The sequence below is a fragment of the Prionailurus bengalensis genome, chromosome B2, assembly GCF_016509475.1.
Source record: "Prionailurus bengalensis isolate Pbe53 chromosome B2, Fcat_Pben_1.1_paternal_pri, whole genome shotgun sequence".
Lineage (NCBI taxonomy): Eukaryota > Metazoa > Chordata > Mammalia > Carnivora > Felidae > Prionailurus > Prionailurus bengalensis.
The window spans coordinates 92,143,945-92,157,841 of record NC_057349.1 but is presented as its reverse complement, the minus strand read 5'-3'; positions in this window follow the sequence as shown (position 1 = coordinate 92,157,841).

Sequence of the window (13,897 nt, the reverse complement as noted above, 5' to 3'; positions counted from 1 at the left end):
ATATAAAATTAGTTCCAGATCTCTGCATCTACCAGTATTTTGCTTAATACTCTCTTGAGAATCTGAAATAAAACATAGCATACACACAAGAAATATAAAAACTTTGTGCAATTTAAGGAATAATAATATCTTGGACTCTTACTGCTTATACTCAGGCCTACGAACAAGAATTTACCATACCTCAGAAGACCCTGAGGCCTCCTCCCCATCATAATAGCCTTTTTCCTCCCTCAAATAATGACTATCTTGAATTTTCTATGAATTATTCCCCTGCTTTCCTTTATAGCATTTATCATCATTGTATGCATTTTTCCCCAAGTATATTGTTTATTTTATCTCTTTCTGAAGTTCATATAAATGAAATCTAATTCACATATTTTTGACTTACATTTATTTTGACTACTGTAGACTACTGTAGTAGTCTACATTTATTTTTACTACTGTAGCTACTCTCTCCTATAGATACTCCAAATTATTCTTCCAGTCTATTATTGGTGTTTATCATTTCCAGTTTTTGCCATTTGACACCATAGTGATATAAATCCGTTTGTACATTTCTTCTTATATCCATGTGTCACTACAGCTTTTAGGGAATGCAAATATTTAACTATACTAGGGAATGACTAATTATTTTGTAAAATGAATATATCAATTTACACTTAGGCCAGCAGGGCAAGAGATCACTTGTGATCATTCTTATCATCATTTAGAACTATCTGGCTTTTGCCTGTCACTTGCTTGTAAAATTTTGTTATATTGTGACTTCATTTTGAATTTCCCTTCTCAAATACTTATTGGTAGTTTGCTTATCTTTTTTAAAAAGTCTGTGTGTTTCATTGGTTCACTTTCTATTACATCATAGCTTTCTTGACTCATGTCTTTCATATTTGCGTAGACTACAGACATTCATCATTTTTTGGTAATTTGTATCACAAAATTTTTTTACTGTTTCAACTTGTATTTTGATGAACAGAATTTCATAATTAATATTGTCAAAATCATCAGTACTTTCTATTATTGCTTACACTTTTTTAAAATGTCTATTTATTTTGAGAGAGAAAGAGTTAGAGAGAGAGCAGGGGAGGGGCAGAGAGAGAGGGAGACAGATAATCCTAAGCAAGATCCACACTGTCAGCGCGGAGCCCAACATGAGGCTCAAACTCACAAACCACAAGATCATGACCTGAGCTGAAACCAAGAGTTGGATGCTTAACTGACTGAGCCACCCAAGCACCCCTATTGTGTACACTTTTGGATTTTATATAAAAAAAATTATTTCACGCACCAATATATTGTCCTGTATTCTAAGCTTTTATTTTTTAATAGTCATGTTATTTATGGAATGTATTTATTTTGAATGATGAGAGGTAGGGCTGTATATTTTATTTTTCCACATGGGTAGCCATTGTTCCATCACTTATTTGAAAGTTCATGTTTCCTGATTGATCTGCCACTCCATCTGTCATGTAACACGTGTCCATATGTAAGTGATTTTCTTCTGGGCTTGATATTTTATTTAATTGTTCTGTTTGTATTATAAATGGCATTTCTTTTTTTATACTATACATTTCTAATGTATCAATCTATATGATAGAGCTAGTCCTCTGATTTTATCTTCATAAACATTACTACAGAGTGATCACTTTTTTGTCTCACTCAATCATGAATAAAGACTGATTCTGTATGGCATTGCTGTTCTGTAGAATTGTTTGGGACTAATAGGGAACTCCCCAGCATTACTTTTTTACCCACATTGCTAATATTCCTAATTTTTACATATTCTTTATAGCTCCCTAACCAGTACAAAGCTGAATAGAAATGATAATAGTTGGAACACTCGTTTATTCTTGACCATAATGGTAATACTTTCAATGTTTTATTATTAAGTACTCTGCTGGGGGGGGTTATAGACATCTTTTATCAAAGTAAAAATAAAGTTTTCTATTTTCAAGATTGTTTATGAATCAGTTAAGATAACCATAGTTGTGGGGCCCCTGGGCGGCTCAGTCAGTTAAGCATCCGACTTCGGCTCAGGTAATGATCTTGCGGTTTGTGAGTTCGAGCCCCACATCAGGCTCTGTGCTGATAGCTTGGAGCCTGGAGCATGCTTCAGGTTCTGTGTTTCCCTCTCTCTCTGCCCCTCCCCTGCTCATGCTCTGTCTCTCTCTGTCTCTCAAAAATAAATAAATGTTAAAAAAATTTTTAAAAAGATAACCACAGTTGTTACTTCCTAACTAAAAAACATTTGTGTATGTTTTCCTTTAGGATTATTACAGCTTTATGTTTTAGATTCATATCTATTTTTCATTTTGAGTTAAATTTTAGTTAAGATATTTTTCTGTATATTGATGCCCAGTTGTTCCAGTCCCATTTCCATTTGTTGAGATTGCCTTTTCTTCATTTAATAACTTTGGCACAGTGTATAAAATCAATTGTGTGCAGAGGTCTACTTTTGGATTCCCTACTCTCATTCGTTGATATATGTGTCTACTCTTTTGCCAATACCAGACTGTCTTGATTATATAAGCTTTGTAATATATCTCTAAATCAAGTAGTTTGAGTCCTTTATGTTGTAACTTAATTACATTTTTACAATAGTATATAATGCAAAATACCAAATTTTATAGTGTGTGAGTGTGTGTGTGTGTGTGTGTGTAGACATTAAAGTCAATTGAGACCATCAACATGATCTAATGACTAAGAATTTGTGAGACCACTCCATCAGTGACACAATGAAACAGTTGCTGGAAATTCCTCTAGTTATTTTATCAATATATGCACAGCATCCAGACTCTGACCAACTCACTTTTATATCCTGATAGAAATCTGAGCTTTGGTGAAGTATTGGCATAACACCACAAACAAGGACAGAAAAGCAATATGAATCTCACAATTTTGTCATGTCAGAAAACAAAAGTATGTTTGAAGTGTGTTGAATATAAAGAATAGGAGTCCAACTTGAAGAGGACACCCACTGGAGAAGTAGGCATTAATGAGAATTAAGTACATAAATCTTTATACATGTTGTATATGCATACACACATCCCTCCCCAACACACACTTTTTCTGATGAAAGAATAGATATCACTACTGTCCTGACAGGTAAAGTGCTACAAAATGTAAAATTGGGAGGGAGAAGGGGCTATAGGTATATCATACTGTGATCCATAGGTACCATTTTTGGAATTATTAATGAGATAAATCTAATTAGTAAGAAAATTATTAAAATAGCATAAAGCTGTAGTAAAAATATTGATTCTCAGAGCCTATGTAAATAGACTATATATGAATGAATATTCGCTCAGCAAAAATTTTTCTCTAAGGCTGGCATTCCTTCTTTTTAAAAATTTTTTAGTTATTTGTTTATTTTGAGAGAGACAGAGACAGTGTGAGCAGGAGAGGAGTAGAGAGAGAGGGAGAGAGAGAATCCCAAGCAGGCTCCTCACTGTCAGCACAGAGCCTGATTGGAGGTTTGAAACCACAAAGGATGAGATATGACCTGAGCAGAAAACCAAGAGTCAGACACTTAACCTACTGAGCCACCCAGGCACCCCTAAGTCTGACATCCTTCCTACCAATTACTAAAAGTTAGTAGAATGAGAAGGCACAAATAAAGTGGACTGGGAAACTCATAAAATATAATGGAATATTAGAAGGATATTCATGTTGACAATCTAGAATTTAAAACACTGTTATTGTAAAGATACATTCTTCATAATTCTGTATCTAAAGTTTGTTCACAGAAATATTTTTCTCAACATTGTCTTTTCATGTGCCTTTTTTATAGTCACTGTTTTCTTACAAGTATTATTTCCTCCTCTGCTCATTGTACTTTTGTCCTCTGTAAATCAATCTAGTGACCATCAGTGATGCTTCCTGTGGGAGTGTTCTGGAGTATATAAAGTACATCAAGAGAGAAGAATCACAGGTGTTAATTATAGTGAAAATCTCAAATCGCTGATGGTCATAACCTACTGCAACATCTGGAGCTTATCTTTTAAAAAAAGTCTAAAAGGTTACTACTTTTAGATTTTAGCATTAGTATAGAGAAAAGTTAAATCACAGATGGCATAATTCTTTTTATATATCACCAGAGAGTTTTAATATATCATAGTACAGTGGAATGCTTTAGACATATGAGCTTCCTAAAATGATAAAATTTACCATATAGTTTCTTAAACATATTCTCTGAGTCCATAACATGGAGGTCAAGCATTATTAATCTTGAAAAATAAAGACAATATAAAATCATAAAGGAAAATAGAGACAAGTCTTTTCAAGAAATGTGATAACTTTATCCTCCTTTGTTTTTAATAAATAGCAATGCCTCCTCTCCAATTGTGTTTGATTTTAATGAATTTGAACATATTATCAGTTTATTTAATTACTAGTAGAAATGTTTGCTTGTACCAAAGTTGCCACCTCTCTGAGTCTTTTTATATCCTGTTTATTAGTTAAAAGTACAGCCATATATATATGCATGTATACTTATACACGCACACACACACATATATATGTGTGTGTGTGTGTGTGTGTGTGTGTGTGTGTGTGTAAGTAAAAATAAAAAGAGGCTAGAATTTGATTTTGGTTGAAAATAAAACACTATAGGAAGAAATATAATAAATAAAATATGGTTAGTATAAGGGAAATATAAAATATAAACAGAATCAGTGAAACAAAAATATTTCTATACATAAAATCAAATAGTTACTTCCTTAAAAAGATTAATAAAATTGCCTAAATATATTACTCTAGAATGAAAGCAATAATGAAACAATTTTCATATTCAAGAATATAAAAGACAGTCACCACACAATCTATAGACATTAAAAAGTTAATAATATTACGAACTTGATTTTGGCATCAAATTTGTCAATGACATTAAAATAGAAAGTTTCTCCAAACTATAATGTTCCAAAACTGACAGAAAGAAAATGAAAATCTACATATTCTACTATCTGTCAAGGTAATTGAACACATTATTAAATTTTTAACATAAAATCCCTGATGAAATTATCTATTTTCAAGTTTTTATTTTAGTTCTGGTTAGTTAACATATAGTGTAATATTGGTTTCAGGAGTAGAATTTAGTGATTCATTCTTACATATAACACCCAGTGCTCATTACAAGTGCCCTCCTTAATACCCCTTGCCCATTTAGCCCATCCCCCAGCCAATTCCCCTCCAGCAATCCTCACTTTGTTTTCTATAGTTAATAGTCTCTTATGGTTTGCCTTCATCTCTTTTTTTTCCTTCCTTCTTGTATGTCCACCTGTTTTGTTTCTTAATTCCACATATGAGTGAAATTATATGGTATTTGTCTTTCTTCAACAGACTTATTTCACTTGTATATACATTCTAGCTCCATTCACATCATTGCAAATAGCAAGATATCATTATTTTTATATCTGAGCAATATTCCATCACACACACACACACACACACACACACACACACACCACATCTTCTTTATCCATTTATATATACCACATGTTTTTTATCCATTCAGCAGTCAACGGACATTTGGGCTCTTTCCATAATTTGGCTATTGTTGATAATGCTGCTATAAACACTGGAGAGCAAATGCCCCTTTGGATCAGAATCTTTGTATCCTTTGGGTAAATAGTAGTGTCATTGCTTGACCAGAGGGTGGTTCTATTTTTAACTATTTGAGGAAACTCCATACTGTTTTTCAGACTAAGAAGTTACCCCTTCCAACAGAATAAGAAGGTACCCCTTTCTCTGCACCTTCACCAATAACTGTTGTTTCTGGTGTTAATTTTAGCCATTCTGACAGACAGATGTGAGGTGATATCTCATTGTGGTTTTCATTTATATTTCCCTAATTATGAGTGATGTTTAACATCTTTCCATGTGTCTGTTAGCCATCTTGATGTCTTCTTTGGAAAAATGTCAATTCATGTCTTCTGCCCATTTCCTAACTGGATTATTTGTTTATTACGTGTTGAGTTTGATAAATTCTTTACAGATTTTGGTACTAACTATAAGATATCTCATTTGCGACTATCTTCTCCCATTCTATAAGCTCCCTTTTAGTTTTGTTGATTGATTACTTTGCTATGCAGAAGCTTTTTATCTTGAAGTCCCAATAGTTCATTTTTGTTTTTATTTCCCTTGCCTCCAGAGACATGTCTAGTAAGACATTGCTATGACTAAGGTAAAAGAAATTGCTGCCTGTGTTCTCCTTTAGGATTGATGGTTTCTTGTCTTACATTTAGGTCTTTAATCAATTTTGAATTTATTTTTGTGTATGATGTAAAAAATGGTCCAGTTTCATTCATCTACCTGTTGCTGTCCAGTTTTCCCAACACCATTTGTTGAAAGACTTTTTTCCCATTGGCTATTCTTTCCTCTTTGTCGAAGTTTAGTTGACCATAGAGTTGTGGGTTCATTTCTGGGTTTTGTATCCTTTTCCATTGATCTATGTGTCTGCTTTTGTGCTAAGACCATACTGTCTAGATGATTACAGCTTTGTAATCTAGCTTGAAGTCCAGAATTGTTATGCCTTCAGCTTTGCTTTCTTTTTCAAGATTGCTTTGACTATTTGAGGTCTTTTGTGGTTCCATACGAATTTTAGGATTGTTTGTTCTAGTTCTATGAAAAATGCTGGTGGTGCTTTTAAAGGGATTGTATTAAATGTGTATATTGCTTTGGGTAGTATCAACATTTTAATAATATTTGTTCTTCCAATCCATCAGCATAGAATGTTTTTCCGTTTCTTTTTGTCATCTTTAATTTCTTTCATAAGTGTTCTATAGTTAGTTAGTTGGTTAGTTAGTTAGCTTCAGAGTACAGGTCTTTTACCCCCCCTCCCCTCCCCCGCCGCCTTTGATTAGGTTTATTTCCTAGCTATCTTACAGTTTTCGGTGCAGTTGTAAATGGGGTAGACTCCTTGATTTCTCTTTCTGCTACTTCATTATTGGTGTTTAGAAGTGCAACAGATTATGCATGATAATTCTATATCCCACAACTTTACTGAATTGATGTATCAGTTCTATCAAACTTTGGGGGGACTATTTTGAGTGTCTACATAGAGCATCATGTCATCTACAAATAGTGAAAGTTTGACTTCTTTGCCATTTTGGATGCCTTTTATTTCTTTGTGTTGTCTGATAGCTGACGCTAGGACTTCCTGTACTATGTTAAATAACAATGGTGAGAGTGGACATCCCTGTCTTGTTCCTGACCATAGAGAAAAAGCTCTCAGTTCTTCCCCATTGAGGATGATATCACCTGTGTGTCTTTCATACGTGGACTTTATGATTTGAGGTATGTTTCTTCTATCTCTGCTTTGTTGAGGGTTTTTATCAAGAATGGGTGTTGTACTTTGTCAAATGCCTTTTCTGCATCTATTGAGAATATCAGATGGTACTTATCCTTTCTTTTATTAATGTGGTGTGTCAGGTTGATTGATTTGTGAATATCGAACCATCCTTGCTGCCAGGAATAAATCCCACTTGATCATGGTGAATAATTCTTTTAATATACTGTTGGATTTGATTTGCTAGTATCTTACTGAGAATCTTCGCATCCATATTTATCAGAATTATCCTATAATTCTCCTTTTTAGTGTGGTTTTTGTCTGGTTTGGTACTCAAGGTAATGCTGGCCTCATAGAAGGAGTTTGGAAATTTTCTTTCCATTTCTATTTTTTAGAGCAGTTTGAAAAGAATAGGTATAAACTCTTCTTTAAATGTTTGGTAGAGGGGTGCCTGGGTGGCTCAGTCACTTAAGCGTCTGACTTCAGCTCAGGTCATGATCCCGCACTCTGTGAGTTCGAGCCCCACATCAGGCTCTGTGCTGACAGCTCAGAGCCTATAGCCTGCTTCATATTCTGTGTCTCCCTCTCTCTCTGGACCTCCCCCTGTTCATGCTCTGTCTCTCTCTGTCTCGAAAATAAATAAACGTTAAAAAATAAATACAAATAGTTTTAAAAAAATAAATAAATGTCTGGTAGAATTCCCCTGGGAATCCACCTGGCCCTGGATTTTTGTTACTTGGGAGATTTTTGATTACTGATTCAATTTCTTTGCTGGTTATGGGTCTGTTCAAATGTTCTATTTCTTCCTGTGCCAATTTTGGCAGGTTACACTTTTCTAAGAATTTATCCATTTCTTCCCAATTGCCAACTTGTTGGCATATAATTTTTTATAATATTCTTATAATTTTTTGTATTTCTGTGGGACTGGTTGTGATCTCTCCTCTCAGTTGAGATTTTGTTTGTTTGGGTCCTTTGTCTTTTCTTTTTGATAAGTCTGGGTACAGGTTTATCAATGTTATTAATTCTTTCAGAAAAGCAGTTCCCAGGGGAGCCTGGGGTGGCTCAGTCTGTTAAGCATCTCACTCCTGATTTCGTTTCTGGTCATGATCTCAGAGTTCATGAGATCAAGCCCCATGTCTAGCTCTGCACTGACAACATGGATTCTGCTTGGAATTCTCTCTCTCTCCTTCTCTGTCTCTCTTTCTGTCTCTCTCTCTGTTTGCACCCCTCCCCTGCTTGCTTGCATGCATGTGCTCTCTCTCAAAATAAATAAATAAACATTAAAAAAAAGAACTGGATCTTAGTTTCACTAATCTGTTCTCCTGGGATTTTTGTTTGTTTTTATATCATTCATTTCTTTTCTAATCTTTATCATTTCCCTTCTTCTGCTGGTTTTAGGCTTTATTTTCTGTTTCTTTTCTCCTTTAGGTGTAAGGTTAGGTTGTGTACTTGAGATTTTTCTTGCTACTTGGGTTATTTTGTATTGCTTTATACTTCCCTCTATGACAGCTTTCACTGCAACCCAAAGTTTTGGACTGCCATGTTTTCATTTTTATTTGCTTCCATGTATTTTTTAATTTATGCTTTAATTTCCTGGTTAACCCATTCATTCTTTAGTGGGATGTCTTTAACCTTGATGTATTTGGGGCTTTCCTTTTTTTTTTTTTTTGTGGTTGACTTCAAATTTCATAGCACTGTAGTCTGAAAATATGCATGGTATGATCTTAGTCTTTTTGTACTTGTTGAGACCTGATTTGTGACCTAGTATGTGATCTACTCTGGGGAATATGTACCTCAAAAAAAAGTGTATTCTTTAGGATGTACTGCTTTAAGAGGAAATGTTCTGAATATATCTGTTAAGCCCATCTGATCCAGTGTACCATTCAAAGCCATCATTTCATTATTGATTTTCTGCTTAGATGATCTGTCCATTGTTGTAAGTAGGGTGTTAAAGCCCCCTACTATTTTGGATAAAACTCTTTATTATGATATAATGCCCTCCTTCATCTGTTGTAACAGTCTTTGGTTTAAAATCTAGTTTTTCTGATAGAAGTATGGCTACTCACTAAATTATTCTAAACATTTAAGAAAGTACTACCAATATTAGCTAAAACCTCCCCAGGTTTTAGGTACTCCTCAGAATATTGAGGTAATACTTTCCAGCTATTTCATGTATCAACATACTTTGAAATCAAAATCTGAAAAATCCATCATAAGGAAAATTAAAGATCTGTATATCTTATAGGCCAAGACAGAAAAATCCTAAATGAATAAAATTATATATCAAGTATTATTTGTGAAAAAAATTGACATGTAAAATAAGATAATTCAACATGACCAATGCAATTTATACTTAAAATTTGTGGACAATTTAACATTTAAAAAACAAACAAACAAACAAAAAGGGCATGTAATAATTGGTACTGAATTTCAGCAAATGTGATTTCTGTTTAGGATTTTTCTATATTTGTCCTTGAGAGGTATAGAAGGAAGAAATGAGAGATAATATGCTCATTCTTTTAAAGAATTAATGGATTTGTTGGTGAACCTCTAACCAGTTTAAATAAGAAAAAAAGACACAAATTACCAATATTAGGAATGGAAAAGTAGCCATCACTCCTGAATCCTTAGACATTAAGGGTAATAAGGGAATTATATGCCCATAAATTCAATCTTAAGTGAAATGAGCAAATTTCTTGAAAGACAACATATATATTATGTGTCTATATATGTGTGTGTGTATATATATATATGTCTCTATATATGTATATATGTATATATATGTGTCTATATATATGTATATATGTATATATATAATATATATATATTAAAATCCTTTCTTGAAAGACACCATATATATTATGCGTCTATATATATGTATATATATATATGTGTGTCTATATATATGTATATATGTGTATATATGTATATATATTTTATATATATATAATACATATTATATATATATATATATATATATATATATATATATATATTAAAATCCTTCCCCTCCAAAAAATTCTAGCTCCAGATTTTTCACTGGTGAATTCCACAAAGCACTTAAATGTAAATATAACACCTGTTTTATACAAGATTCACCAGAAAATACAAAGATGGGAATACTTCTTAACTCATTTTGTGAAACTAGTCTTGTCCTGATACCAGATTCAGATAAAGAAAGCATAAGAAAATAAAACCATAGACTCATATTCATCACAATTACAGATCAACAATTATCAAGAAGAAAAGTAGTCCATCAAATCTAGCAATATATAATAAAACCTCATATTTAAGAAGGACTCATAAAAGAAATGCAAGTTTTGTGCAACATTCAAAAATTGAAATTAGAAAATCAGTCTTCAATAAAATGATCCAAAGCTTTTAGAATAAATGGCTTTTATCTAGGGCTGTGATATGGAATAAACAAGATGAGTTTGGAGTATCTTGCATAATTCCAGAAAATAAAAAAGTGCTCCCATCCCTCACAAAAGCAAAACAAAATAAAATAAAACATAATGACCAGATTGTGCAAAAAGGACACAGAGGCCAAGTGAAAGAGGTACCAGTGACCAAATCTGGAATAATTTGAGCAAGAAGATCGATAATATGGTATTGTATTATACTACATTGCATTAGACATTACTATAAAATGAACATCATATTTATATTGGTATACAATGATTAAATAAATAAAGGTCAAAGCATGAGAATCTTTTGTGCAGAAAAATTCCAAATAATTTATGTAAATATTCCTTGCTCAAGCATGTGTAATGTAACTTCTCATCCTATAAGTATGGATTGTGGATAGTAACTTCCCTCCAAAGACAACAGTATGGAAAAGGGTGAGGGACAGAATAATTTTACAATGAAGAAAGCTTACAAAACTATTTCAACCTGAAAAGTCATGATAGCATGTATCCTGATAGGAATGATGAGACTAGAATTTAATCTTTTGGTCTTCCTTCCATTTAATGATGAAGAACCATAAGACAAATACCAGTTTGAAGCACATTCTGGGAAACATCTGATCAGTACTCTTCAACGCTGTCAACTCTTCAAGAACAACACAAAGTCATAGCCAAATGAAGCATAAGGAGATATGGTCACTGAGTGTAATATTGAGATAAGATTCTGTAACAGAAAAAAGGACATTAGATAAAAGTTAAGGAAATTTGTAAAAGATGGGCTTTCTTAAATAATAATTTATTAATGTTGATTAATGAAATGTAGCACATTTAGTGAACCAATGTAAGATGTTAATAAAGGAAAACAGTGTGGGCACTAAGAAACTCTGTATTATCTTCATAGTGTTTCTGTAAGTATCAAACTATTCTAAAATTAAAAGCTTATTTAAAAGTTAATCAATGAGTTCTAAGACTTTTCAAAAATCCATATAATTATAATCATATCATTTGGTCTAGAAAAAAATTGGCATCATTCAACATATATTCATGTTAAAAAATCTCAGCAAACTTGGAATAGAAGAAAATATTTTTGTCCTGATAAAGGGTGTCTAAGAAATACTCACAGTCAACATCACACTGTATGATAAAAGATTGAATGTTTTACCTCTAAGACAGGAACAAAGCACAAATATTCATTCTCATCACTTTTATTTAACATTGTATTGTATTGAAAGTTTTAGCAGTACCCTAAGACAAGAAAAATAAATGTAAGCAAATTGGAAAAGAAGAAATAAAATTGTCCCTATTTATAGATAATAAATTAGCAATCTAGAAAATCCAAATAATCTACAAAGTTCACAAAATTAATAAATGAGTTTAGGAAGGTCATAAAATACAATTTAAAAACATATTTTAAAATCTTATTTCTATATTCTAGCATTGACAATGTAGAAACCACAATTTAAAAAGATATTATTTATAAGAGGTAAAAACATTGAAATGCTGAGTTACAAATCTTACAAAATATGTGCAGGAACTGTAGACCAAAAATAAGGAATCAAAGACCCAAATAAATAGAGCAATATACTATGTACTTGGTTTGGAAGACTCAACATAGCAAATGTCCCCAAATTGATCTATGAATTCAGTGGAATCACAATAAAAGTCACCTCAGAATTTATTTTTAAGTATCTGCAAACTAATGTCAAAATTTAATAGGACTCATAGGAACTAGAGCTACTAAAACAATCTTGAAAACGAAAAATATAGCTGAATGATTCACACTAACCAATATCAAACAACCTATAGTGCTAGATGCTGTAATCAATAAAAGGTGGTAGTGACAAAAGTATAATAAAAAATATTGATGGGATAATAGAGTCCAGAAATTAATCCACACAGGGGCTTTTTGGGTGGCTCAGTCTGGGTTTTGGCTCAGGTCAAGATCTCACAGTTCACGAATTCAGGCTGCGCATTGGGCCCTGTGCTGACAGTGCAGAGCCTGCTTGGGACTCTCTCTCCCCCTCTCTCTCTGTCCCTCCCCTGCTCACTTTCTCTAAATAAATAAATAAATAAATAAATAAATAAATAAAATTTATTAAAAAAAAAAGAAATTAATCCACACAAATGTGGTCATTTGGTTTTTGGCAAAAGTGCAAATGCATAGCAATGGAGAAGGTATAGCATGTTTAACAAGTGGTGCTGATTCTATTTACATAAAATTCTAGAAATTGCAAACTAATCTATAGTGCCAGAAAACAAATCAATCATTGTCGTATAATTGGGAGATAGGAAAGATTGCATCTTTGGAGGAAGATATAAATGTTGAGTATTTTGATATTGGTAATGGTCTCTTGGGGCATATGTACAGTTTATTGTATGTCAATTATACCTCAATGTATACAAATTTTCAAAATTATAATGGAAAAAAAAACCAATATTTCATATTGTTATTTTAGTCTATGGTATGCACCATTCAATTATGTAAACAGATACTTTAACACACAAAAGCAATTTTTTAAAAAAGAACAGTTATTAAACAAATACATCAGGCAGCGAATTAGTGCTTATCTCACTTTATCTTTACTACTACCCTTTGAGGCAGTAACTTTATTTTAGAAATAGATTCAGAAGTTCAGAGACATTAGGTAGCACTGCAAATTACAAAACAATGTCTTGGGTGCCTGGGTGGCTCAGTTGGTTAAACATCTAACTTCGGCTCAGGTCATGATCTTACAATGAGTTCGAGTCCTGCATAGGGCCCTGTGCTGACAGCTCAGAACCTGGAGCTTACTTCGAATTCTGTGTCTCCCTTTCTCTCTGCCCCTCCCCTGCTCATGCTCTGTCTCTTTGTCTCTCAAAAATAAATAAACATTTAAAAACAAATAACCAAAAACAATGTCAGAGGAAAGTTTACGATAATTGCTGAACTGAACTTTCCTAATAAAATGTGTATCTCCCTAACAGTGTAGTTGGAATGTTTGGATATGACACCATCAGATTTGTAAGGTTGTGATAGGAAGAAATAATTGCAAGAAGACCAGATGGTGGCTAATTTCAGTATTCTATACAACAAGCAATTGCAGTCTGTACTGGGACAGTGGAAATGAAGACAAAGGGATATATCCAAAATATATTTGTAAGAAAACTCACTTATACATACATATCCCAGTGACTTTGTGAACATGACAAAATATTTTTTGTTGTTTAG